Source organism: Hippopotamus amphibius, chromosome 8 (genome assembly GCF_030028045.1).
Source record: "Hippopotamus amphibius kiboko isolate mHipAmp2 chromosome 8, mHipAmp2.hap2, whole genome shotgun sequence".
NCBI classification, from domain to species: domain Eukaryota; kingdom Metazoa; phylum Chordata; class Mammalia; order Artiodactyla; family Hippopotamidae; genus Hippopotamus; species Hippopotamus amphibius.
The window spans coordinates 135,178,744-135,204,380 of NC_080193.1; the positions used below are offsets into that span (position 1 = coordinate 135,178,744).

Genomic DNA, 25,637 nt, shown 5'->3' on the forward strand with positions numbered 1-25,637 from the left:
CTAGCCCAGACCTACTGAATCAGAATGTTATGCAAATTAAAATTTAAGAAGTCATGATCTAGAAAATTCTTTAGCCCACCTAATTTGTATATTACAGTAACTTCTGATATTCTAACTCCTCAAAAATCCATATTAAAATGCAAAATATTCAGAGAATAAACTATTTGTCATGTTCACAGCCCATAACCTACTATTTGCTCAATTATTTGAAGTTTCATATTCACATGGACTACAGATTTTAAATTTGTAGTAATACAAAAAATAAGAGGGCAAGAATAATATATTTTTGCAAGATCTTGAAAAATATTAAATAAATGGATAAAACTGAAATATTATACAGTCAGCAATTATTTTAAACTACTTCAGCAAAAGAATACTTTCTTACATAAAATCCTGTGAAAAAGCCCTGTATAGTAAAAAAAATAAATAAAGGGCTGCTCTTTGGGGCAGAGGAAGCACCCAGAGGTAGCCAAGACATCTCAACAGAACCGACTCATATGATTCCTCAGAGTACAGTTTGAAAAACTGATTTAAGGGAATTACTTAAGAGTCTAAAAGCAAACTGAACAACTGTTATACTAATCACAAAGTTTACTATTCATCAAAGCAGGTTGTAAAGATCACTATACAGAAACCTACTGTTTAACTGTTTACACTGTTTTAAAGAAAGAACGCTAGGTAAAATTACATAATTAAGCATTTTTTTTAGTTCAACTGATCTTTCCCCAAATAGGTCTAACTCGTGAACTTGGATTTAACTAATATGTTATCTTCAATTAAATTATTTTAGTTAATAGTTTGCCTACTTTGTATAAGACATTATGTTAAGTGCTATATGGGCAATACAGATGAATGGGCAAAGTACCCTACTTTTGATCACAGAAGGAATACAGTATGTGCCATAAAAGCAATAGAAATACAGTACTATAGGAGCAAAATTAACTGAGGATACCAGGAAAGACTTCAAGGAAAGCTAACACCTTAAGTAGGCCTTGAAAAGTACCTAGGATTTTGAAATGCAAAGATGGCTAGGTGGTGGAACTAGGAAAAAAGGCATCCTAAATGGAGGGAAAACAATATGCTCAGGGCCGAAGCTGAAAAGTATTGGATGTGCTCAAAGAATAGCTTGAGGTAGCTTGTAAATCCCTCAATAACAAGAAGCATGAGTTATTCATTTTTACAGTAGTAGCACTTATAAAACTCAAGTGCTAATATACCTGTATAGTATAATAAAAGCTTTCGATATCTACTGTTTGAATGAATTAATCAATAAATACATGAATGTAATCTAGTCTGGCTAGTAAATACGGCACATATAGAAAATAGTGGGAGATGTGGCTGAAAAGGTAGTTTAGGACCTTACTAGAGACAACCCTGAACATCAGTTTAAGTGTTAAATTTATTTACCACTGCAAACAGTGGTAAACTACTTGCATTAGAAATACTGATCTAGCAGTTTTAAGTAAGATAAATTGGAGCAGAAAGAGATTTCCAAGAGGGGTATTACAATATTCAGTCTGCTGTAAACAGTTTAGGCAGCAGGTAAGGGTCTTAACTAAGACTGTGGCAGCAGAATCAGAAACATGGAGATGAATATGAATATGAAAGATAAGATGAATCAATTCTTTTTTTACTTGACTGGTCAAAGTAGAGCAAGAAAATTATAGATGTAAAATCTATTGGACTTCATAGCAGATTCTACATAGATGAAGTGGGAAGGCATAAATTATGGAAAATCCAAAGCTTGGGAAAAAATGCAGACCAGGAAATCTCTTATGCACTTATGGTGTAAACTCATATAATCACTGCAGAAAGAAATTAAGCAATAATTAGTAAAATCAAAGCTGTATGTAGTCAATATCACAGGAATTCCACTTCTGGATATGTAACCCAGAAAAATTCTCATACATATGCATAAAGAGTCATATACAAATATGTAAACTACAACATTATTTGTATAGTGAAATACTAAAAAATAAATAAAAGACTGCTGTGTGTTTTTATATTGAAACACATAACAGTTAAAATAAATGAACTAGAGCTACACATGTTAACATGGACATATATCTTTAATATACAAATACAACCACTTGAGGGAGGTAAAGGTTTTGTTGGTTTGTTTACTTTTATTTATCATTTTATTTAAGATAGGACAATCCGAAATGAATCAGTCAAGAAAGGAGAAGATGGATATGTTTTATGAAGGACCAATGAAATGAGTCTCTGGAGGACACAGAAGAGGATAAAAATCAAAAAGCATGAATAAAGTCATAGGTTTAGTAAGGAGACAAAACATTTTTTGTTTGTTTGTTTTGACCAGGACTGATTTATTTTATAACTGGAAGTTTGTACTTTTTGACAGCCCTCACTGATTTCACCCACCCCACCCCCACCCTGGCAACCACCAATCTATTCTTTGTATCTATGGGTCTGGGTTGTTTTTTTGTTTTTAATATAAATTTATTTATTTATCTATTCATTCATTCATTCATTCATTTTATTGGCTGTGTTGGGTCTCTGTTGCTGTACACAAGCTTTCCCCAGCTGCCACAAGCGGGGGCTACTCTTCATTGTGGTGCATGGGCTCGTTGTGGTGCATGGGTTCGTTGTGGTGCATGGGCTCATTGTGGTGGCTTCTCTTGTTGTGGAGCATGGGCTCTAGGCAGGAGGGCTTCAGTAGTTGTGGCACATGGGCTCAATACTTGTGGCTCACAGGCTCTAGAGCGCAGGCTCAATAGCTGTGGTGCATGGGCTTAGTTGCTCACTGCATGTGGTATCTTTCTGGGGCAGGGACTGAACCCGTGTCCCCCACATTAGCAAGCAGATTCTTAACCACTGTGCCACCTAGGAAGTCCGAGTTTGGGTTTTTTTGTTTTTGTTTTCAGATTCCACATGTAAGTGAGATCATAACAGTATTTGTCTTTGTCTTATTTCATGTAGCATAATGCCCTCAAGGTCCATCCATGTTGCTGCAAATGCAGGATTTGCTTCTTTTTATGGCTGAATAACATTCCACTGTATAAATATATAACACATTTTCTTTATCTATTCATCCATCAGTGGACACTTAGGTTGTTTCTATGTCTTGTCTATTGTAAGTAATGCTGCAATGAACATGGGGGTACAAGGTAAAACAATTTTTTTTTCAGAGATGGGTGGGAAGGTAGAATAAAGAAAAGAATTTTTTAACTTTTTAATTTGAAATAACTATACATTTACAGAAAGTTGCAAAAATAATACAATGAGATCTCATGTACTCATCACTCAGGTCCCACTAATGGTTACATCTGATAAAACTATAGTGCAATATCAAAACCAGGAAACTACCTACAACGTGTATCTGTAGTTCTATGTCATCTTATCACAGATGTAGATGCCTGAAAACAGCACTGCAATCAAGATACAGACCTAGTCCATCACCACAAAGATCTTTCTCATGCTACTCCTTTACAATCACACCCAACCCCTCTCTCCTCCATCATCCCTAACTCCTGGTACCACAAATTTGTTTTCAGTCTCTATAATTTTGTCTTTACATAAATGGAATTATTAAGTGACCTTTTGAGACTGGCTTTTTTCACTAAGCCTAATGTCCTTGAGATCTGTGTATCAACAGTTGATATCTTTTTACTACTGAGTAGTATTGCATGGTATGGACACAGCATACTGTGTTTAGCCATTCACTTATTATAAGACATTTTGATAGTTTCCAATTTTGGCTTTTACAAATAAAGCTGCTAATAAACAACCATGTACAGTCACATTTTGCTGGGATAAATGCCCAGGAGTGCAGTTGCTGGGTCATGTACTAAGTATATGTTTAGTTTTTGTTTGTTTGCTTTGTTTTTTTTAAGAAACTGCCAAACTCTTCCAGAGTGGTTGTACCATTCTACATTCCCACCAGCAATGCATAAGGGCTCAGTTTCTCCACATTATTGCCAGTGGTTGATGTTGTCACTAATTTTTATCTTAGCTGTTCTGATAGGTGACTAGTGATAGTTCACTTCTGCATTTCTCTGATAGCTAATGATGTTGAATATCTTTTCATGTGTTCATTTGACATCTGGATATCCTCTTTGGTGAAATGTTACTTCATGTCTTTTGCCCAGTTTTCTAGTTAAGCAGTTGGCATTTTTATTGTTGAATCTTGAGAGTTTTTATATATCCTAAATATGAGTTCTTTGTCAGATATGTGGTTTTCAATATTTTCTCCCAGTATATAGAGCTTGTTTTTTCATCGTCATAACAGGGTATTTACAAAGCAGACAGTTTTAATTTCTGTGAAGTCCAATTTACTGATTTTTTACCTATAAGAGTTGTGCTTTTTGTGTCATGTATCAACACAAGAACGCTTCACCAAGTTAGGACTTACCGATTTCTCTGTTACAGTTTTATGTTTTACATTTAAATCTATAATTCAAACAGATTTTGAACTGGAAAAGAGGGAAACTGATAGATCTCTTGATCAGAAAGTTTTCAACTACTTAGTAGAGTTATTTTCCACATTTATTGGGTATCCACTTAAAGTGTGAAGCACTTAAGATATAGATACAAGCTATCAGATATAGAAAATGGAGAAAACACATCATTTCTGTTCATTGTTTTAAGTGCTTTGACAGAATTGTATATCAGTGTACTGACTTAGCCAGGAAGAGCTGCACGGTATTCTTGAAGAAGAGTATGTCTGTTCTAAACCTTTAAGAATGGGAAATTAGGCTACTCACAAAGGAAAGGCTGTGTCAGGAAGAAATAACAGCACTGAACAAAGGCAAAAGGACTATATATCCATTGCCTGCTTTAAGGAAGTATAAATGGTTTCAAAATTGGAGAATACTAAGTACAGGAAATTGAGGCAAAATTTTAGATGTAGACAGGAGACAGACGGTGGAAGATTTCATATGCCCTGTAAATGAGATTAAATTTTATTCTGCAGTGATGGGAAGCTAGTGAAGGATTTTAAGGAGGTGAATAATCTAGTTAGATTTGTGATGCCATTTAAATGGTCACTGAAGAGGATGCTGAATCTAGACCCAGCAAGACTAGAGGCAGAGCCACCAGTTAGGAGGCTACTGTGACAGCCCAAGTGAGGCATGATGCAAACCTGCATGGAGATTTAGGCAGCAAGAATAGAAAAAAAAGGATGGATTTGAGAATTATTTAGGAAAACAGAAACGAAATGTCATCTTTACTGAAAAAGCAGGCAAAGAGAAATGTTGGCTTAAGGAGCATTAAGGTTATGAAACAGCAATTGTGGAAAATCTTTTTAGTAACCAAGAGTTAATCTGTAGAAATATATAATACAGCATTTACCAAAGCACTGAAAAACACCTTCCCCTTAAGAGGTTCTTTGAAGGAAGGGTCAAAGGCTGGAGACTCAAAATACACATTAGCACATTAAAAGGTATGCCTAAATAGTTGTTAAACAAAACACAACCTCTTTACCTTCGTTTAACATTAACCTTAGGTTTTCCAAACTTACTTGACCAGAATCTTTTTATCAAGCAATACTCACTGCATACAACTAATGCTCTACCAAACCTACTTTGGGGATCACTGGTTTAGCAGCAACGTGAGCTTTGGTTAAGCTTACAGTGTAATTTTTTTCAATATTCTCTTTTTCAAAAGACAATTCTTAAATGTAGGTCTATGTGAAATCTCTCTAGCTTCATTTATTACTCCCTTTCATTACTCACACCACTCCAGCCACACTGGTTTCCTTAATTGTTACTGAAATATACCAAGTACAATCTCCCTCAATGTCTTGGCATTTGCTGTTTTCTTTGGAATAGTCATCACCCAGATATATGCATGACTTACTTCCTCACTTTCCAAAGATCTCTGTTAAACTGTCATCTTCTTAGAAGGGTCTTCACTAACTACCCTATAACAAATACTAACTCCACAGCCCTGGCACTCATGACTCTCAATTTGTTTTATCTTTTTTCATAGTGTTGGTTGCCATCTAACATAGTAAATATTAGTTTACTGTTACCTCTTTCAGTCACAGACTGTAAGCCCCATGTGTACTGAGGCTGTTTTGTTCACTGCCTTATCCTCAGCACTTGCATGTACCAGGCACCTAATAATTAGTTACTGAATAATTTAGTAACCATCATTTAGGCTCTATCTGAGTGTATTTACTTCATATTAAAGTAGGTTAGGGACTTCCCTGGTGGCACAGTGATTAAGAAGTTGCCTGCCAGTGCAGGGGAAATGGGTTTGAGCCCTGGTCGAGGAAGATCCCACATGCCACAGAGCGACTAAGCCTGTGCGCCACAACTACCAAAGCCCAGGTGACTCTAGGGCCCATGTGCCACAACTACCAAGCCCTCGTGCTGCAACTACCGAAGCCTGTGTACCTAGAGCCCCTGCTCTGCAACAAGAAAAGCCACCACATTGAGAAGCCTGCACATGGCAAAGAACAGTAGCCCCAACTCGCAACAACTAGAGAAAAGCCCATGCACAGCAACAAAGACCTAACAGAGCCAAAAATAAAATAAATAACTTAAAATTTAAAAAATTTTTAAAGTTAAAAAAAATAAAGTAGGTTATAGGTGAAATAGGTACGTATCAACATATCCATTGATAGGAAAAGTATTCTCCTTTATGATGTTATGGTTAATATTTTTTATGCCAACTTTCCATCTAAAAGGTCTAACCAGTTTTATACAAAAAAAAAAAAAAAAGAAAGAAAGAAAAGAAAAAAACTTTCTTCAAGACTTTGGGAGCTTTCAGCTCTAATCTTTCAAATTTTTTTCCTAATCAAGAACAATTGTAGAACTGTATAATTTTATCTTTAGAAAATGCATGGACATCATTTTGAATAACTGTTGTTAAAATTTAACTTTACATCTTCAGATACTGGCTTGAGAAAGACTACAAATTGAAGTATTGAATACAGCAATCCTGACCTTCTAGAACAAAGGGTAGTTTTCTTCCATGATGCACAGAGATTCCTTTCTATAACTTTAGCAACTGTCAAATGCTTTTGTAGGTTTTAGGTGTGTAATGCTTCCACTTTTAATTTTAGCCATGACTTACTATTCTTCAATAAAAGATATCAGCTGTCCAATTGACTATACTCCGCATGGTAGTATACTCTCATGGGGACCTATATTCCTCTAAAACCTGGATTTCTGACTGATACATGCAATAATAGTTCAAAACATCTCAGTACAAAATCTACAAAACCCTCAAATATTTTCATATGAAACACTATTTCTAAAAGAAAGGACCTTTAAAAAATATACAAATAAATCAACACAAGATACATATTTGACCCAGGTATAAACTCCACTTAACCAAAATTTTTCTGTACAGCAGTCAAGCGATGATTAAGATGAAAAACTTGAATTCTTTCCAATAAAAATATGTGCAACTGAATAGTAAATAAAAGTCTCTGAAATTATGTATACTCACTATGCAGCTGTCATGAATAAGTAGATGTACTCTATGGTATTCTAAGTTTTATTCAAAGAGACTAGTTTCTTTTACCTTCATAACTAAAGCATTTTATATGTATAACAAGTATTAATCTAAGAATCACCTAACATTTTTCATGAACTAGTTTAGTGATCCTGGTTGAATCACAATCTATGAGACTCAAGTCCTTCATCTGTAAAATGAGAAAGTTTGTCTAGGATTTTTAACATATTTTCTAGCTGTAATATTCTGTGATTCTAAAACTATTCTTTTTCAGTTAAACTCTATCGCTTTTACTCTTGCAAACTAACTGAGAAACATTTCTGATTCCAAGAAATGCATGTTCCCTTAAAAGCTTACTTCTATAGGAATTAGATAATAAAACACATTTATATTTCTCCATAACGAAACACCTCAATTTGTACTGAAATACGATAAGTACTGTTTATCTACGTTAGGTGAATAAAAGCTGAGGACAATTTATTAGAGCATAAGAAAGACTCCTGAATACTAGAAGGTCACAGACTGTGTGCTGAGCTGCTAGCAAAACATCTATGATGCTCCAAAGCTGCCATTTTTCTTTCCTGACAAAGACTCCATCTGCCACTGAGCCATTTACAGCCTCCAAGTCAGAATATCAATGATTTCCAACCATTCTGCAAGCCTGCTTTCACCTTGACATCACCTCTGTAATACATCTAACGCAGATGATACATATATTCCCAGCTATAAGCATGAAGCCCATGCTTTATTCACCTGATAGGTATTTAAACTGCCCTCTAATGTACCATTTTTATTCATACTGAGTTGTAAAGGAATTTTAAAGTGTATATATTTGCTATAATTCTTGTTGCTTTACCTACTTGCTTCAAATCAGATATATTCATAAAACTTTAAAACCTGAAAAGACTGTATTAGGTAGTCTTCAATAATGGCTTAATAACTAAGACAACAGAACTATATGATATTTCCATTTAATATAACCTGGTATTAAATTATTTCATATAAAACATTTTATTTCCTTAAAAATTGAGAACATTAAAGCAATGAAAAAATGTTGATAAAATTTTTAGTTTTGTTCTCAAATCTGTGTTCTTAACGTAAACAAGTGAAACCCATTTATTTAGCAATGAAAGAGAAATTTTTTTGATTATATTTTGTTGTTTTCTATTATTTTTGTTTAGTGGAAATAGATGCAAACTGCTAACAACTATTAAAAATTCTTCTTCTATTCCTTTTAAATAAAAGCAGTATAGGGACTTCCCTGGTGGTCCAGTGGTTAAGAGTCCAAGCTTCCATTGCAAGGGGCACAGGTTTGATCCCTTGTTGGGTAACTAGGATTCCGCATGCTGCACAGTGCAGCCAACAAAACAAAACAAAACAAAACAAAACAAAAAGAAAATCCAATATAATCCTTCGTCATTAATGTTTATAAAAATGGAAATAACCTTACTTAAAATATTGCTTTTATGTGAAATTAATTCTCTACAAAATAAATAATGAATTAAGACCTACTTTGTGCAAAATATTAAGGGGAGTATAAGGAAGTTTAAAACAAAATTCTTGGCCTCAAGGAGAAGAAATAATAAACGCACTCATGAAAAACCAAACAAAAAGACAAGACATTTTACAGTGAGTGGAAGTGTGTTACACAGGAAGTAATTCTGGATTATAGGTTAGGAGACAAGTCTAATTACATTCCAAGTACTTAGTCATTTATCTAGAAAAACCACTTACTCACCTGTAAAGTAAGGTGACTAGAATAAGTGATATCTAAAGTCTCCTCCTGCTCTAGCACTTTATGATAATAGGATACCACGAGTCTAGACATCAAATGATTACAGATACTAACTGACCCTAGATTTTCAAGTGGCACTCCCTTTAGATAGATATGGCTAGAACTGAAAAGGAAATGAGATTTGAGTTGGGTCTTGAAGGATGTGCAGCATTTGAATATATATGCAGAGGTAGAAAACGAATCTTCACAAAAAAGGGAAGAGTATAAACAAAGACATGGAAGAAGAAATCGTGATTTCAGATTTGTTTATATGGCAATGTTAACCGTAAGGAGTAAGAAGAGGAGAAGTGATCCTGGAGACAAAGAAGCCAGTAGGTAACTAGCACAGTGATCTAACCATGACCTAAATAGGGCAGTAGTGGAAATGACAGGAAGAAAAGAATGCAAAAAACACAGAAGCTACAACACAGCCACTTTTAAGTTTGGATTATCTAGAGCCTGCGAAATGATAACAGGGTTCATATACTGATGTGGGAAATGGTGATACTATTAACAGAAATAGACCTGAAAAGTGACCATCTTTCTAAAATAATATGGAAAAAAATATAATACATTAAAAAGAAAGTCATCTAATTTTCAAAAAAATAACTGGATTAGGAATTAGCTACCGATGCTGGAGTCTCTGCCATAAACTGGCTGTGTAACATACAAATCACTCTAAGGTCTGGTTTTCTAAAATGAGAGTACTGAACATAATAAGATTTTAAGATTCTTTTCAGTTTTATGTATAACACATCATATTAATTTCTGAACAAATTAAGTTGTAGAGGCAATCTTCTGAAATAGTCTTAATGATGAATGATTGAAGATTTAACATTTTTTGTACATATGAAAAGTTGAGAAATACAAAGTAATTCATCCAAAAAATAATTAATATGATTATTTTCACCTACAAGTACAACCAAAACACAAGTGCCACAAAACTAAAGGCAAAAGCAGCAATTTCAGAATTAACCCTGCGTTTTTGATCCTACATTACTCATTAGCTAACTCATTAAACACATTTCACTAGGAACTAAGGGAAAACCAAAACAGAACAGTTTCCATGTTTAAGCTTATTATAACGTTATTGGTAAGATAAACTGAATGTATGTAAAACAATTTAAAAACTTGCCTTTTGATATAGGCCAACCCACATACAAAGAAAATCATTCCTTAACATCATTTCAAAGGGGAGATGAACCCTGAAGTGTAATCTAAAAAATGTAATGGATATAAACTTTGGTTAAAGGGGAAATATTCTTAGAAAGTTTCTTTAAAAAGAGAGGCCATAATCAAATCAAAAATTTATTCCTATTTCATACTTATTTTTATATATTGATTACTCATAATTTAAAGAAAAAAACCTCATATTTATTCCAATGTCATGATTAAAAATATATGGAGGTCTTACAAAGTATGCTTCTAGAGGTATGTGTGAAACAAAATAGAACAATTTTTTTCTAAATGTTAAATTACAGTTTAAATCATATTCTGAAATAATTTGTACTCTAAAAATAATTTTTATATTAAGTTATTTTAATTTTTTTCAGGCAAGTACTTCAATTTAACAAACATACAAAAGAAGGAAGTCAACTTCTAGTAATGCCTTATTTCTTCCCTTAAGTATGCTTATAATAAATAATTAAAATAGCATATCAGAGCTTATTACTATTAATTACTCACTACTTAATATTAACATTATACTCAAAGATATAATTAAATTGGCAGGTGCTACACGTTACAGTGTGATAAAGTTTATTCTTTGGAAAAAATATTTCTATGCACTTACAGATTATAATCTCCAAGATGATATCGTTCTTATTAAATATACTTTTATTTTATTTGAAGAGTATAATCATTGGTAATCAACCTTCTCTGGTTTGCCTAATAAGTCCAATATTCAGTATACAAAAAGGATCGCAATACAATACTTAAAATAGACAAAGAAAATAGATCAGAAATAGAGCGTTACTTATAAAAGTCCAAGTACAACTTCAGATAAGAAAGAACCCACTTTCTTCAAAGATATGAATTTACTCTTTTCATTATTAACATTTAACTAAAATAAAATCAACTCTTTTCCCACCTCTCCAAGTGAAATCCACATAAAAAAGTGGTCTGGAGTTACTGAATTGTCCAGTAGATTCTTTAACCAATGCTGATGATATCTGTGTGGCAACAGTCTAAATGAGTTACTGCTATTACAGTGATTTGATAATTGGTTTGGCCCCCAAGTCCTCATATATAAATCCCTCTTTAAGTGGTGCTTTAGAAAAGAAAAATTAATAGAAAGTAACTGGATCACAGTGGGTAAAATCATACACAGATTTGCTGAATACATGAGTAAATAACTATACATACACATTTAGAAACCTACTCAATCCAACAAATACTGGAAACAAGTTTTAGGGCTTAAGTCCAACACTGTGAACAGATATATGTGAATAAGACAGTTTTGTCCACAAAGAGCTTACAATTGAATACTGTAAGTTAAAACTTCTCAAGGAGTTTCATAAATTGTTTCATAGTGTTCATATTTTTAAATGAGGTAATAGCAAGCTTAAAAATCTATTTTTAATAATAAAGAAAATAACTTTCTCAGTACGAAAAAAAGAATAGACTGAGAACCTTACATGTACATCAAGTATGGTAACGAGTGACAACTGTTATGAGTGCTCAGCATAATCCCCAAATCACACCTGAACACTGGCATAGGTGCCATGGGGTTTTGATGCTTTTTTACATTTTTGAATTTGTTAAAGAATAGAAGCATGAGGTGTATTAATAGAGACATGAAAGCCAATGAGGACATGAAATGACAATTCAGCAAAATCACCCCAAGAACATTTTCACCAAAACGCAGTTGCATTCATCTCATGAAGTTCTTATACAGCACCTCAAGATGTCTTTATTATTTCAAAAACCAATATAAAGGGGAAAAACTGTAAGGATAATTCTCTTTAAATGAAAAGCCAAACTGGGTGCAATTATCTTTTTTCTGAAATAGGACAAAAATTGTAAAACTAAACGAGTGTACTTGTTGATACTGTAAGAACTTCAAACATTGGCAAATGAAAGCAATTTTGAACTTTTTAAACTGTTGTGATACCATTACATTTAAACCTATGCTTAATAAACCAAATAAAAATGGCATTTTAAAATGTTGATATCATAATAGTAAAGAGTTGGAAGCAACTTAAGTGTCCACTGGAGGATGAGTGGATAAAGAAAATGTGATATATATAAATAATGGAATATTATTCAGCTTTAAAAAGGAAGGATTTCTGACAAATGCTACAATATGCATGAACCCTGAGACATTATACAAAGTGAAATAAGCCAGTTACAAAACAAAAAAATATAGTATGATCCCACTAATACAAGGTATTTAGAGTAATCCAATTCACAGAAACAGCAAGTAGATTGGTGGTTGCCAAGGGCTAGAGAGAGGAGATATGGGGAGTTGTTTTAATATGTATAGAGTTTCAGTTTTGCAAAATGAGAAAGTTCAGGAGATTGGTTGCAAAACTGTGAATATACTTAACACTATTGAACTGTACAGATATGGTTAAGATGGTAAATTCTACATGACACATTTTTAATGCAGTTTAAAAAAAAGACATTCAGGTGCCTATGCAGAGATGCCTGGCTCAGAAGTTGATAAAGTATGTCTTATATAACTAAAAATAAATTAAAACTGTGTCCCTTGCAAAGTAGAAAAAAATTGTCTTTATATATTAGGAAATTATCAAAGATTAAATTCAAATGATGATATTTATTTATTGATTTACTGATCAAAATTAAGCATTTTTACTGAAAATCAACTTATTATATATTACACAAAAACTGATTAGAGATTATATTTCCTAAAGATCATAAGGTTATCCATTATTATTAAAAAAGGTTTAAGAGATTTTAAAAATACTAAAAATGATACAAGCAAATAAATTATAAATAGCAACTAAATGAAATAATAAAAGCATAGTCAAGGTTCTCCAACCTAGAGAGGAGCACAGTGATATTTTATTCAATTTGGGAATGTAAGAAAAGGCTTACTTGAGAAGGCAAATAAGTTTAAAGAATAAATAGATGGTTCAATATAAGAAAATCAATCAACGTAACATGCCACATCAGAAGGAAGGGGGGAAAAATCACATGAGTACCTCAACCAACACAGAAAAAACATCTGACAAAATCCACCAATCTTTCATGATTAAAAAAAACACCCAGAAAACTAGTAATATAGGGGAACATTCTCAACATGAGAAGGGCATTCTGGAAAACACATCACAGTAAATGGTGAAAGACCAAATGCCTTCCTCCTAAAATAAAGAAGAAGAATACTTTCTTTCACCACCGAAAGATCTAAGCTCCCAGTTGAGGACCTCAGAAGAATAAGTTGTAGTAGAAACGTTATTGTCTTTATAGTTAAGAGAAATGTGAACCTGAATCCCAGTTACAACCATAGCTAATTATGTCAACTTGCAGCAGTTATCCAATATCAATAAGTCTAAGATAAAATGATACTTGGAAACTGTGTGGCACATAATTAGCCTTCATTATTAATTCTCCCTTGGGGGCAGAAATTGAAAGTAAAAGAAATGATAAGCACAGATCAAATACAGGTTTGTTCTAATGGTCACTGTGGAACACTGTGTAATTTCATATGTTTACTGAGAAGCAACAGGTCATAAACAGAACTAACAAAATTGATATAACCATGACTGCATTTGGAAAGGGTAAAATCACAAACGTAGTAGGCATTTAGTTATCAAGTCACAGACTTTCAAGCTTATAATTTCTTAAACATTTCTCCTTTTCTTAGTAATTTTTTTAATAAATAAATTTATTTATTTATTTATTTACTTAGTTTTGGCTGTGTTAGGTCTTTGTTGCTGAGTGCGGATTTTTAGTTGTGGAGAACAGGGGATACTCCTCACTGCAGTGCGGTGCTTCAGCTTCTCACTGCGGTGGCTTCTCTTATTGCAGAGCACAGGCTCTAGGCGCATGGGCTTCAGTAGTTGCAGTGCGCAGGCTCAGTAGTTGCAGCTTGCAGCCCCTAGAGCGCAGGCTCAGTAGTTGTGGCACACGGGCTTAGTTGCTCCACGGCATGTGGAATCTTCCTGGAGCAGGGATCAAACCCCTGTCCCCTCCCTGCATTGGCAGGCAGATTCTTAACCACTGTGCCACCAGGGAAGTCCCTAAACAGTTCCAAAATTTGGTAGTCAAACATTTCTCACTGCCCTTAAGGTAAAGGAAAAAAATCCTTATCTTACTCTACTATGTCCTATATTTGCTGGTTGCTAATTTCAAACCATAATCTTTGCTCTCTGTACTCTAGTTACACTGGCCCATTCTTTCGTTCAAAGTGTTCTTTACCCATTTACCTGTGTAGTTGCTTTACTGGAGTTCTTTATTTCTTCATATGGCTTTTAGTTACTGTGTAGTGTCCTTTCTTGTTGTTGTTGTTGTTGTTTTAATATTTATTTACTTACTTAATAACTTATTTATTTATTTAGTTGGCTGGTCCAGGGCTTAGTTGCCACACATGGGATATTTGTTGCTGCACGCAGGATCTTTTAGTTATGGCATGAGAACCCTTAGTTGCTGCATGTGGGATCTAGTTCCCTGACCACGGATTGAACCCCGGCCGCCTGCATTGGAAGAGCAAAGTCTTAGCCACTGGACCACCAGGGAAATCCTTAGCATCCTTTCATTTCAGCCTAAAGAACTACCTTTATTCTTTCTTGTAGGGGAGATCTAATAGCAACAAATTCTCTGTCTTAAATATGTTAAAAATTGCTAAAAGAAACCATGGACAAAGAACAAAAGGAAACATGGAAAATAATATGAACAAAATGAGAATCTACACATCCAACAAGCTCAATACACTCCATGTAGGAGAAACTCAAAGAGAATCACGTCAAGATACATTATAGTCAAACTGTTGAAGACAGACAGAATCTTGAAAGCAGCAAGAGAGAAGCCACTTGTCATGTGCAAGAAGTCCTCATTAAAATAGCCAATTTCTTAACAGAAAGCATGGAGGTCAGAGGCAGTGGATGACATATATAAAGTGCTAAAATAAAAACAGCTGTTAACCAAGGATTCTATATCTGGCAAAACTATACTTTGGAAAAGACGGAGGAATTAAGACATTTCCAGATAAATGAAATTAATGAGGTAAATATTAATAGCACCTAGCACCACTGTGAAGAGAGAAGCAGTGTAACATAGTAAAGATGCAGGCTCCATGTCAAACTGTCTGGATTTGAACCCTGAACTTCACTGATTAATAACTATGTAACCCTGGACAATTTGCTTAACCTCTTTTTCTCAAATGTAAAATGAGGATACCTCCCTCATGAAGTCCTAGGAAGATGAAATAAGTTAAAACAATAAACTCATAAAAGGATGCCTAGTACATAATTAAGCACTTAAATGTTGACTATCACCACCACCATCACCATCATCACTTTTATAGAGGTTCTAGAAATGTTAGTTTTTATTCCCCTCAACTTCCTATATCTCTGTGAAACAAACACTGAATACTGAGAAAGTATGACACAAGTTATCTTTTTTATGAGAATTATGCTTAGTAAAATCACGAAACTGTATTTTATTTGTAACAATCGTATTGGGTTAAACACTTTGTCGCCCCCTTCAGCAAATTCTCTTTTATCAGAGGTGCCAAGTGAAAAAAAGGGACTGGTGAATGTACTTTTTTTTCCTCAAGCTCAGCCTCTGACAAAGATGCTTATGCTTCTTGGCACAGACTTGTGCTACATGAACAAGCAGCCCACCACTACTATCAAACCTAAGATAACTTCCAACACCAATAACTTAATATGAAATATTCAATCAGTGTACACATTTCTTTGTCTTATAATATTTTAAAAGCATTTGTTTGAATCTGGACTCAAATATGATCCATACATTAGAACTGGCTGATATTTCTCTCTACTCCCTTTTAATCTGTAACTGCTCCTACCATATCTCCATGCTAGGCTTTCTTTCCATTCATATTTTCAGTTTAACAAAATAGATCTTTTGCCTTTTAGAGTTTCCCAGTCTGGACTTGCCTGACTTTATCCCCCTGGTGTCATTTAATATGTCCCTCTGTCCTTACTATTTCTTATAAACTAGGCTCAATCATATTCAAGTTTTTTTCTTTTTTTTTTAATTTGGATGGACAGCTTTATGGTACTTTTGTTAGCAAAGTCTCATTTTCTTACATAAAATATGAATGAAAAATAAAGTTCTTAGGGAGATTAAATGAGTTACCACAGGTCAAATACTTACATTAGTACCTGGCAGAGAGCAAGCACTCCATAAACATTAGCTCTTATTATTACACCACAGGTAGAGAACCAACAGAATTTGATGTCAGATTAGATAACAGTTTTTGAAGAAGTTAACTAACATTTCTAGCTTGGGTGGCTGAGTAGACGATGATATCACTGATCAATACAGGAAATATATAAAGAGAGAAAAGTTTCTGCGGAATTGGAAGAAAATGAGTTCAACTTTAGACATCCCGAATTAGTGCCTGTGGGATGGCCGGTAACAATGTCACATACAGAGCTGGAAATAGGGGTTCTAAGATTTAAAAGAGAGGTCTGTGGTCAGGAAATAGAGATCAAATGTTGACAGGAAAGGGAGCTCAGTGAAGGTCACAGTTGTCATAAAAGATTACAAGACCCCTTGAAGAATGAATTGGCATTGGAGAAAGGTAACAGCGCTTCAAGAAAAAGAAATGACGTATGGGAAAAGACATGTAGACAAAATCATTACTGTTTGTGGTGGCTATAGGACTGTTTCGACTAGGAAACAAACTGCGTTGGAAAAGCAGACGGAAATGAACTTACATGGATAAAATAAGGCTAACTTTGAACGGCTTTGAAATTTAGGAATAGGGAATTCAATTTAAATAAGAAACAGGAATACCCTGAAGAAGTTATTAGCAAGACAACTGAACTCTATGCTACGTCAACGTTACACAAAAGTAGAAAATGTACTTGCTATATTATTATAGAAGATTTAAATTTATGCCAGTTTTACTTCCGGCTAAGCTAAAGGGAACACTGTGGCTTTAGGCCAATACCCAAAAGGAGGGAGATGGTGTCTTTAGTACCTTCCCATGTCCCTCTCCATCCCCTTCTCTTTTGTCTCCTCTTCCCTGGGAAACCAATGCTCTCCAGCTGCCCTAACTACATAAAACTACATTTTTGCAATGATGTATGCACCCTGAAGCACTCCTGTTGCATCTCCACATCCAGTTCTAGCCTGCCATGAAACCTTCATTCTCCTGCTGTCATCCTACAGATCCTTTGATTATCAAATTAAAGTAATTCATACAACATTATAAGTGACCAAAATCAGGACATTTAATTTTACAATAGGAATTTGTTAACTTGTGTGAATTTCAAACTGTTAAAATGTATATTCCCTATACTGTTTTCTATATATTTATCCATTCTAGTTCAATAGAACAGATTATCAACACAAAGAAGCAAACCTACTTAGGTCAGTTTTTTGCATAAATATCTGCTGTGCCACTACTGGGGATAAGACATTGTAATAGCCTTTCAGGGGACTGCAAGAATGAATAAAACATAATCTGTGGCTTTACTAGACTGTAAGGACTTTACAATCTAACAGTTGAAACAGCCAAACACACAAGTCACCTCATAAGACAGATACAGGCTGTATAAAAATGTTTCTGAAACTTAGGTTATATATAAATCCTTATAAAGAGTGAAAAAAAGGTGTTGTGGACACATGTTGACAGATTAATTAAATTATTATATCACAGAAAGACCTAGAAAAGTAAAACTATGGATAAGGATAAATTCTTCGTGCTTCCAGATCTTATTCAAAAATAGTATCAAAACAAATTTGCCAAGTATGCACATAAAAACTACAAAACTAACAGATTTCAAATTGTTATCAATATGAGGTTTCTGTTAAAATCACTGTACTCAACATGAATATGGTACTGACTGCTATCTCGCCATTATTTTCCAGTTACCTTTGAGTTTGGGATGCGTATCTTACAGTGTTCATTGAACAATTTAATATTCCCACTATTTCTTTCTACTCAAACTACCACAAAGCTCTAATTTAGTTCATTCTGATGTCAACTGGCCTTCACTTGGTACAAATGAACCATTTGTGCATATCAATTCTATTTTTGTTCTTTTCTCATTAAACTGACATAATTAAATATAATCATAGCCCTGAAAGTCTATGGCAGTAACGGTTTATAAGGTAAGCATCCCAGATGATCCAAGAATCTTTCTTTTATATTAATGTTGAAATTTGTAAATTCTTGTAGCAAACTCTCTCCCCCACAGAGAATATATATACTCGGGTCCAAGGACTCCAGTGTTGAAGAACAACGCTATGATAGAAATAACAAATACTAGACAGGCAGAAATGATAGGGAGAGTAATTCCGACTGCAGAAATTTTATGCAAGAGGTAACGTTTGAGGGGAGCTGTGACATTTGAGTTTGGTACCAAGCATGTAAGTTTTCCAAAATTTCTTTTCCATAAGATTGACACTGAAAATATGAAACAAACTAGAGTAAAAAAAAGACACACAGAAATATTCATTGGTAAAGGCAATAAAGAAACAATAATTATGAATTTTATGAACAAAAGTTGAGGAGTTTTTTCTGAGAAGAAAGAAAATCAGATAATAAAACTGTAAGCATTATAAAAATAAAAAGCATCCTTTGCATATGGAAAAGTTTACACACACTATCTTGTATTATGATGGAAATGTACCTATTGAGGTAATGTTTTTTAAATATACTCACGTAAGGAAAGCATCAGGAATATTTGTACTAGTTAGATATTTTTTTAACATCTATAAATTTTAGGTACCCTTTTGATGCAATACAATAAGAATTTTTCTATTTTTATCAAAATCTTTTCTCCTCCACCATTTTTCCTTTGTGTATTTACAGAAAAAGAATGAAAGGGACTTCCTAGGTGGCTCAGTGCTTAAGAATCCACCTGCCAATGCAGGGGACATGGGTTCAAGCCCTGCTCTGGGAAGATTCCACGTACCACGGAGCAACTAAGCCTGTGCGCCACAACTATTGAGCCTGTGCTCTAGAGCCCGTGAGCCACAACTATTGAGCCCGTGTGCCACAACTATTGAAGCCCACACACCCAGAGCCCGAGCTCCACAACAAGAGAAGCCACTGGCAATGAGAAGCCTGCGCACCGCAAGGAAGAGTAGCCCCCCCTTGCCACAGCTAGAGAAAGCCTGCACACAGCAACAAAGACCCAATGTAGCCAATAAATAAATAAATATTTTTTAAGTGTAAACAAATCAAAGACATTTAAACAATGGTGTAAACTTTGTTAAATTATCTTGATGTAATCAGGATCAATTTTGGCCACAAGTGACAGAAAGCAAAAACTTAGTGGCTTACAAGATGGAAGTTTATCTCACTCAAGTCAGAGATGGAAACAGGTCAGTGTGGGCAGGGTGACATCCTGAAGCTATCAGGGACCATCTTATTGCTTTGCCCATTCTCAGCTTGTGGTTTCCACTCATTGTTCAATTATCATGTCTACATCTCAGCAAGCATGGAGAAAGGGGGGAAGAAAGAGGGTGTACCCCCCTTCCTTTAAGGATACTTTCTGCAAGTTGCACACAGTACTTCTGTTTATGTTTCTCTAGTCAAAACTTAGTCACATGACCACATTTAGCTATAAGAGAGACTGAAAGTGATATTTTTATTCCAGGTAGTGATAGGCTGCGAACAAAATTAGTGGATGGGGAAAATTGATATTAGGGTGCAAGAATCAGTCATTGCCATGCTTGTTTATATCTCATCTGCAGTAGGTACCTAACATTTAAAATTTACTACCTAACACCAATATTTCTAATAGTGTGTATGCTGTAAAATTATATAGTAATTTCTTCTAAATTTCAATTTTTAAGTTAAATATTTGGTAGAGATTAATCTCTATGAAACAAATAATATTCACAATAAAATTACCAAAGGAAAAAAAGAAATTTTAAGAAAAACAGAAAAAGTTGCTTTATTTTAAAAGTTGCTTTGTAACAGGTTGCTACATATGAAGCAAAATGTTAAATAAGAATATTTAAAATAAAATATAGCCACTGTATTAATAAAAATTACATATAAACAAAACTGCATGTAAACAAAATTGTATGACTATTCTCAGAGAAGATAGAGGATTTGGGGAGATTTGAGGAGAAAAAAGACTGAGTTATTTTACTTACTTCCTACAAATGCCATTCAGAGATTTTTTAATCAAGTAAAAAGTGATCACAAAACAGAAGTAAAAATTATAATAGAATAAAGCAAAACCAGGTTTAGACCAAGATCTCACACTATGTGACTCTGAGCAAGTAACTTTACAGATAGATGATGATGCCTATGACAAGGGGTCCACAGAATTTACCATGTCAGCCTCTGTGCTGTTCTTTCGTAAGGAGCATTTTCTCATTTAATATTCCCAACACTCCTGAAGTATAAACATTACTCTGCTTTAGAGAGAAAAAAACTGGATCTTAGACTTTGTAACTGACTCAAGATCAAGATAGCTATATAAATATCACAGCACAAACGTAAAGGTTTTTCTGACCCAGTTCCTTTTCTTAACCATTATACATGTTACCTCCCTTCAAACTCTCTCTGGATGTTGGTTTCCTCATCTGTTATATAAGGGGAATGCACCGTTTTAAAGTTCACTCTGGCCTTTTAAGATACTGGTATTCTAGTGAGGTCTGACTCCCTCCCCACCCCCCACAAAAAAGCAGATTATATCAATAGACCTAATCAGCCTCCTCGCTGGAACTTATGTAACTCAACCAAGTTATCATTATTATATGTAATGTAAAAAGTAAGACTCCATATATTAAAATGTATAGATGAAAGGATCACAACATGTAAATAAGGTCAATTTGGTTATATCTCTGATCTTTGTAGTTTGATATCCTACTCCTTCTCACATCAATAAAGGAGCAAACCATAAAGTTAAGCAAGTAAGAGTGAAGAAAAGTAACTAATATTTATAAAACTTCTTTTAAATATACGTATAAATCATTTTGTGCAGATACTGAGGCACCAAGACACTGACTTGCTAAAGGTCACATACACAGTATACAGTGGCATCAGTACTTGAACTTGCTCTGGTTCCAAAACCTATACTGTTTTCTACCCACCCTGCTTCCTATGGTTCAATTTTGGATATGCATATATTAATATCCTTGTTTTGATTTTTATATAAGAAAACTAAAGATAGTAATTAATTTAGTTCTTTCTAGGGTATTTATGATTACTAGCAAACATTTGCTGAATACTCATTTGCTGAGTACAACTGGAAAATACATATTAAAATATGCAAAATACAAGGGAATATATGTTGTCAGTTACACAGGAATAATAAAAATTAAGCATTACCAAACTACTAAGGAGAAAATATCACTTTCAATTAAGATGATTAGGGAAGGCCTCAAAGAGATGATTACATGTTAGAAAGGGCATTAGAAAGGAAGTGTGATTTTATCAGGAGAAACAAAAACCTGAAAAGGAAAAAGAATATTCTAGAAAAAGGGAATGACATGACTGTAAGTATGGAGACAAAATGTATAGTCAAGGTGGAGTATGTAGTTCACATTGTGTGGAATACAGGCTGCTTCTTCTTGAATAGGATGTTGGTATGGGAAATATGTTACAGCCAAACTAAGGAGGGGTCTTGAATACCAAGTTAGGAAGTCTGGATTTGATCTTTATAAGAAATGCAAAGTCACTAAACATCTTCAAGTAGAGAAATAAAAGAATCAGAGCAATGCTTTTAAAAAGTTAAACTGAGGATCAATGTATAGGCTTCAGCAGAGTTGACGATGGCCAGGAAGAAAAGAGATCATTTAGAAGATCCTGACATTTCAGAGCCATGTAACTTGAGTAAAAACAGAAATTCTCCTGAGTTCTGAATATTTTTGAAGAAAAGAAATATCATACAATGTATAAATACTCACTACCGCTTCAGCTCTGAAACAATCTATAATATCCCCTTTTCTAACCACAACATTCTACTCTTTTAGTTCTTTATCATCTCATTTCACCAACTTATCTACCTCTGACTGGTCCTTTACTCTCTCCATTTTCTCTGATTACATTGGCCCTTCTCTGGCCTCATTTTATTCCATTCCCATGGTCAACACTTGAACTACTCTCTCAATACCTTTAGCCTGAATCAGTGTTGAAATCTACCCTCTCCTCTTGACTCAAGGGGCTAGAGAAAGCATCACAATCCTAACATTATCACAAAGGGTTTCTATTCTCAGTCACTTATGAAACTCTCAAAGGAATACGTCTTCGTTTTTAACGTATTTAACATCTGATAATATTAAACAGCACCTCTCTTCCTAAAATTCTTGAATTCAGAACCGTTGCTATTAAATGTTCTCTTAATAGTGCCCTAAAAAGGTACTGAGTTAGCATTTTTTAATAAAAAAAAAAAACACCTTTTTCATCCAATGCTAATTTTAACTTCCTCGACTGTAAAACACTAGATGCAAAACAGAAGGGTACTACAGAAATATGTTAATATTTTGTTGTAAATGATTCAGTTAGGGCAATAAAATTCTGATTAAGAAAAAACAAACAAGAGCTACAAATCAGAGATAGCTAAAATGCTCCCTTAGCAAAATGAAAGAACATGCCATAAACATATGTAGACTCAATGATGACGTTTAAGCCTTTAAAAACACAATAAAAGTTCTCTCTGGCCTCTCTGAAAAATATTAAATTTTACAAATGAACTAGTTTTCCAAAAAAATATTAAAACATAAAGATTATATATACACGGGTTAACATTTCTGATAATTTCTCTGTTATTTAAAAAGTTTTCAAAACGACTGTAAAATTTCATTACTGCAATTCAGATTTTACTAGTTAGAATTTTCTAATAATGTAGATCAAGGCCCTGGATAAAGTTTTTCTTTAAGTAACATATTTCCTTATACACAGTAGAAATTAACACTTTAAACAGAATTAAAGAGGAAAAGTTCAGTTTCTTAAGAGAACTATCCTTTTCAACACCTCTCCATGTTTGGAAGATAGTTTATAAATCACTTAAGTCAGCAATGAAAAATTTAATCAAGAAGTCTAAGAATCCTTTCAATGCTGTTTTCACAGTCTTTCCTTAACATGTGATTACAGTCCCAAGTAATTTTATTTTTGTAATTTTTTTCCTAATGTGGAGTCACCTTAAATATTTTGTGCCATATTTTAATAAAAACAAAAACTAAAAAAGATGATGTTCAGGTTATGATTCACACTGAAATATGTTAATATAATTAGGCATATAATTTCAGTTATAAATTAAGTGTAATTTTCATTTAAAATGTTTTAAAATCATTTAAAGAAGTATTTAAGTAACTAGAGTGTGAGATGTGAATCATTAAATGTAAACATTCAATTGGCTGTTAAAAGAATAACAATTTAAAATCATAAATATTTTCTAACTTAATTCTCATTCTCAGAGAAAACAAAACATCCTTAAAAGCTTAATTATCATTTTAGTCTTACTGTGATCAATGTGGTCAATCTTGTGACATCACTGTTGGGAAATCTGCAATAGGAAAACAGAAATAGCATTCAGCTGAATCATACTTGAGTAATTTCAGAAACTAAAACGTTTGTTTAGAGTATTTGTCTTTCCTGATGCCATAAGTCATACAATTTATCTAAAATTGTCACAAAAAGTACAACTGGCATGACACAAATAAGCATAAAACACCTGGAGTTTATTTATAGGTCATTTTTTATTATACTATGGTAAATTAGGTTTTGTTTATAATCAACAACACCCCAGGGTTAACACAGTATAACCTATTAGTAAATAAACTATGGGTCATTTGGGTTAGTCTTATTTCTTCTCAAATATTTACCGAGAAGAGAATTACACTGTCTTAAATACACTACAAAACAAAAGACAACCACATATTATTTACAGATATATTTTTCTCTATGATTAGATTAGCAGCTCAATCTATAGCCAGACACGATCCACTTATTATCAATTAATAGGAGAAACTGCCTCATGCTAATCCTTATGAATAGTGTCAAAACTATTAAAGATTGAAAATATCATTGGAAAGGAACCATACACTACAAACCCAGGGGAAGTTATAAGTTAAACTATTTCCTAAGCTATATACGGCTTAGAGTTCTTATCCCTGTCAAAGCTAAGCTTTTAGAAATTTCTTAATTAACAAGGTATGATTTAATTTAAGGTTAGCTTTTAAATGTTTAGTGTTAAAAAGTAATACAATGTTAACAGTTTTAAGATTCATAATTAGCTTTCATATATTATTTCATCAGATCCTCATAACAATTCCTTCAAAGAAGTGAGAAAGAGGTATTTCTCATTACACACCCAGGAAAATAGATGTTGGAGAGGATACATGACTTGCCCAAGCACACAGAACTGAGTTTTCCTTGGTTCATTTTTTATCTCACACCTCCCATCCAATCCATCCTGCCAATTATTCTTCCTCATTCTATCCTTAATTCAAAAACATGTATTACTGCTTTTTACCTCACTAGTTCAAGATATTGCTCTCCTATAATACTATTATAGTCTCCCTACTTCCATTCTTAACTCAGTGACAAATATATCAGCTCATATCACTCCCTTACTCAAAACTGCCTAATGGCTTTTCCACCACTTAGGATAAAACCCATAATACCTACCATGTAACCTGGTCTCCTGACTACATCTCTTGTCACTCTCTCTCTACTATGATCCAGTCACAATGACCTTTTTGATAGTCCCCAAATACACCAAACTTGTGCCTTGAAATCTGCTGTTTTCTCAGCCTGGAACAACTATTCCCCACATCTTTACTGGACTGGCTTTCTCACTTCAGGTCTGATAACAATTACCTATTGATTTCCTACTGCATATAGCACTATGCCCAGAGGGATGTATAAATTAAAATGCTTACAATTTCTATTTAAGGAAAATATGCCATAACAACTTTGTATACATTTTAAAAAGTCACTGCAGGGAGAGTTTGGGAAGCTTAAAAAAAATAAAACAAAAAGGGCAAAGCAGCGGGTGGTGTGAAAGTGGGTGTAGTGAGTTACAGGTGTAATACAGTGAGGGTCTGGATAGCGAAGAGGAGTGCAGAGAGAACGGGAAACCCAAGACGCATCTTACATGGAGAAACAAGAGGACTTCATGCTAAATTAAGTACAGGAACGAGGACAGGAGACAATGAAAGATTACCAGGGACACAATGAAAGAAACCTGCAGTGGTAGGGTGGAGTGACTTTTATTTTGGACAGTAAGTAAGCCCAGTGTTACTACAGGCTGTTCAAATGGAGACACTTAACAACAGGTAGAAATTGCTATTTAGAACACTCTAAGATTTA

General features: G+C 34.0%; 1 protein-coding gene across 23 annotated transcripts in view; it reads right to left on the minus strand.

Moving 5' to 3' along the window:
- The window catches only part of BAZ2B (bromodomain adjacent to zinc finger domain 2B), a 365,031-nt gene that overhangs the window by 180,293 nt on the left and 159,101 nt on the right, over window positions 1–25,637 (minus strand). For all 23 annotated transcript variants that reach the window (XR_009055068.1, XM_057745064.1, XM_057745056.1 and 20 more), the window contains one exon: window positions 23,787–23,829. The gene's annotated coding sequence lies outside the window, so the exon portion shown is untranslated. Of the gene's footprint in view, window positions 1–23,786; window positions 23,830–25,637 lie in introns of those variants that run through there.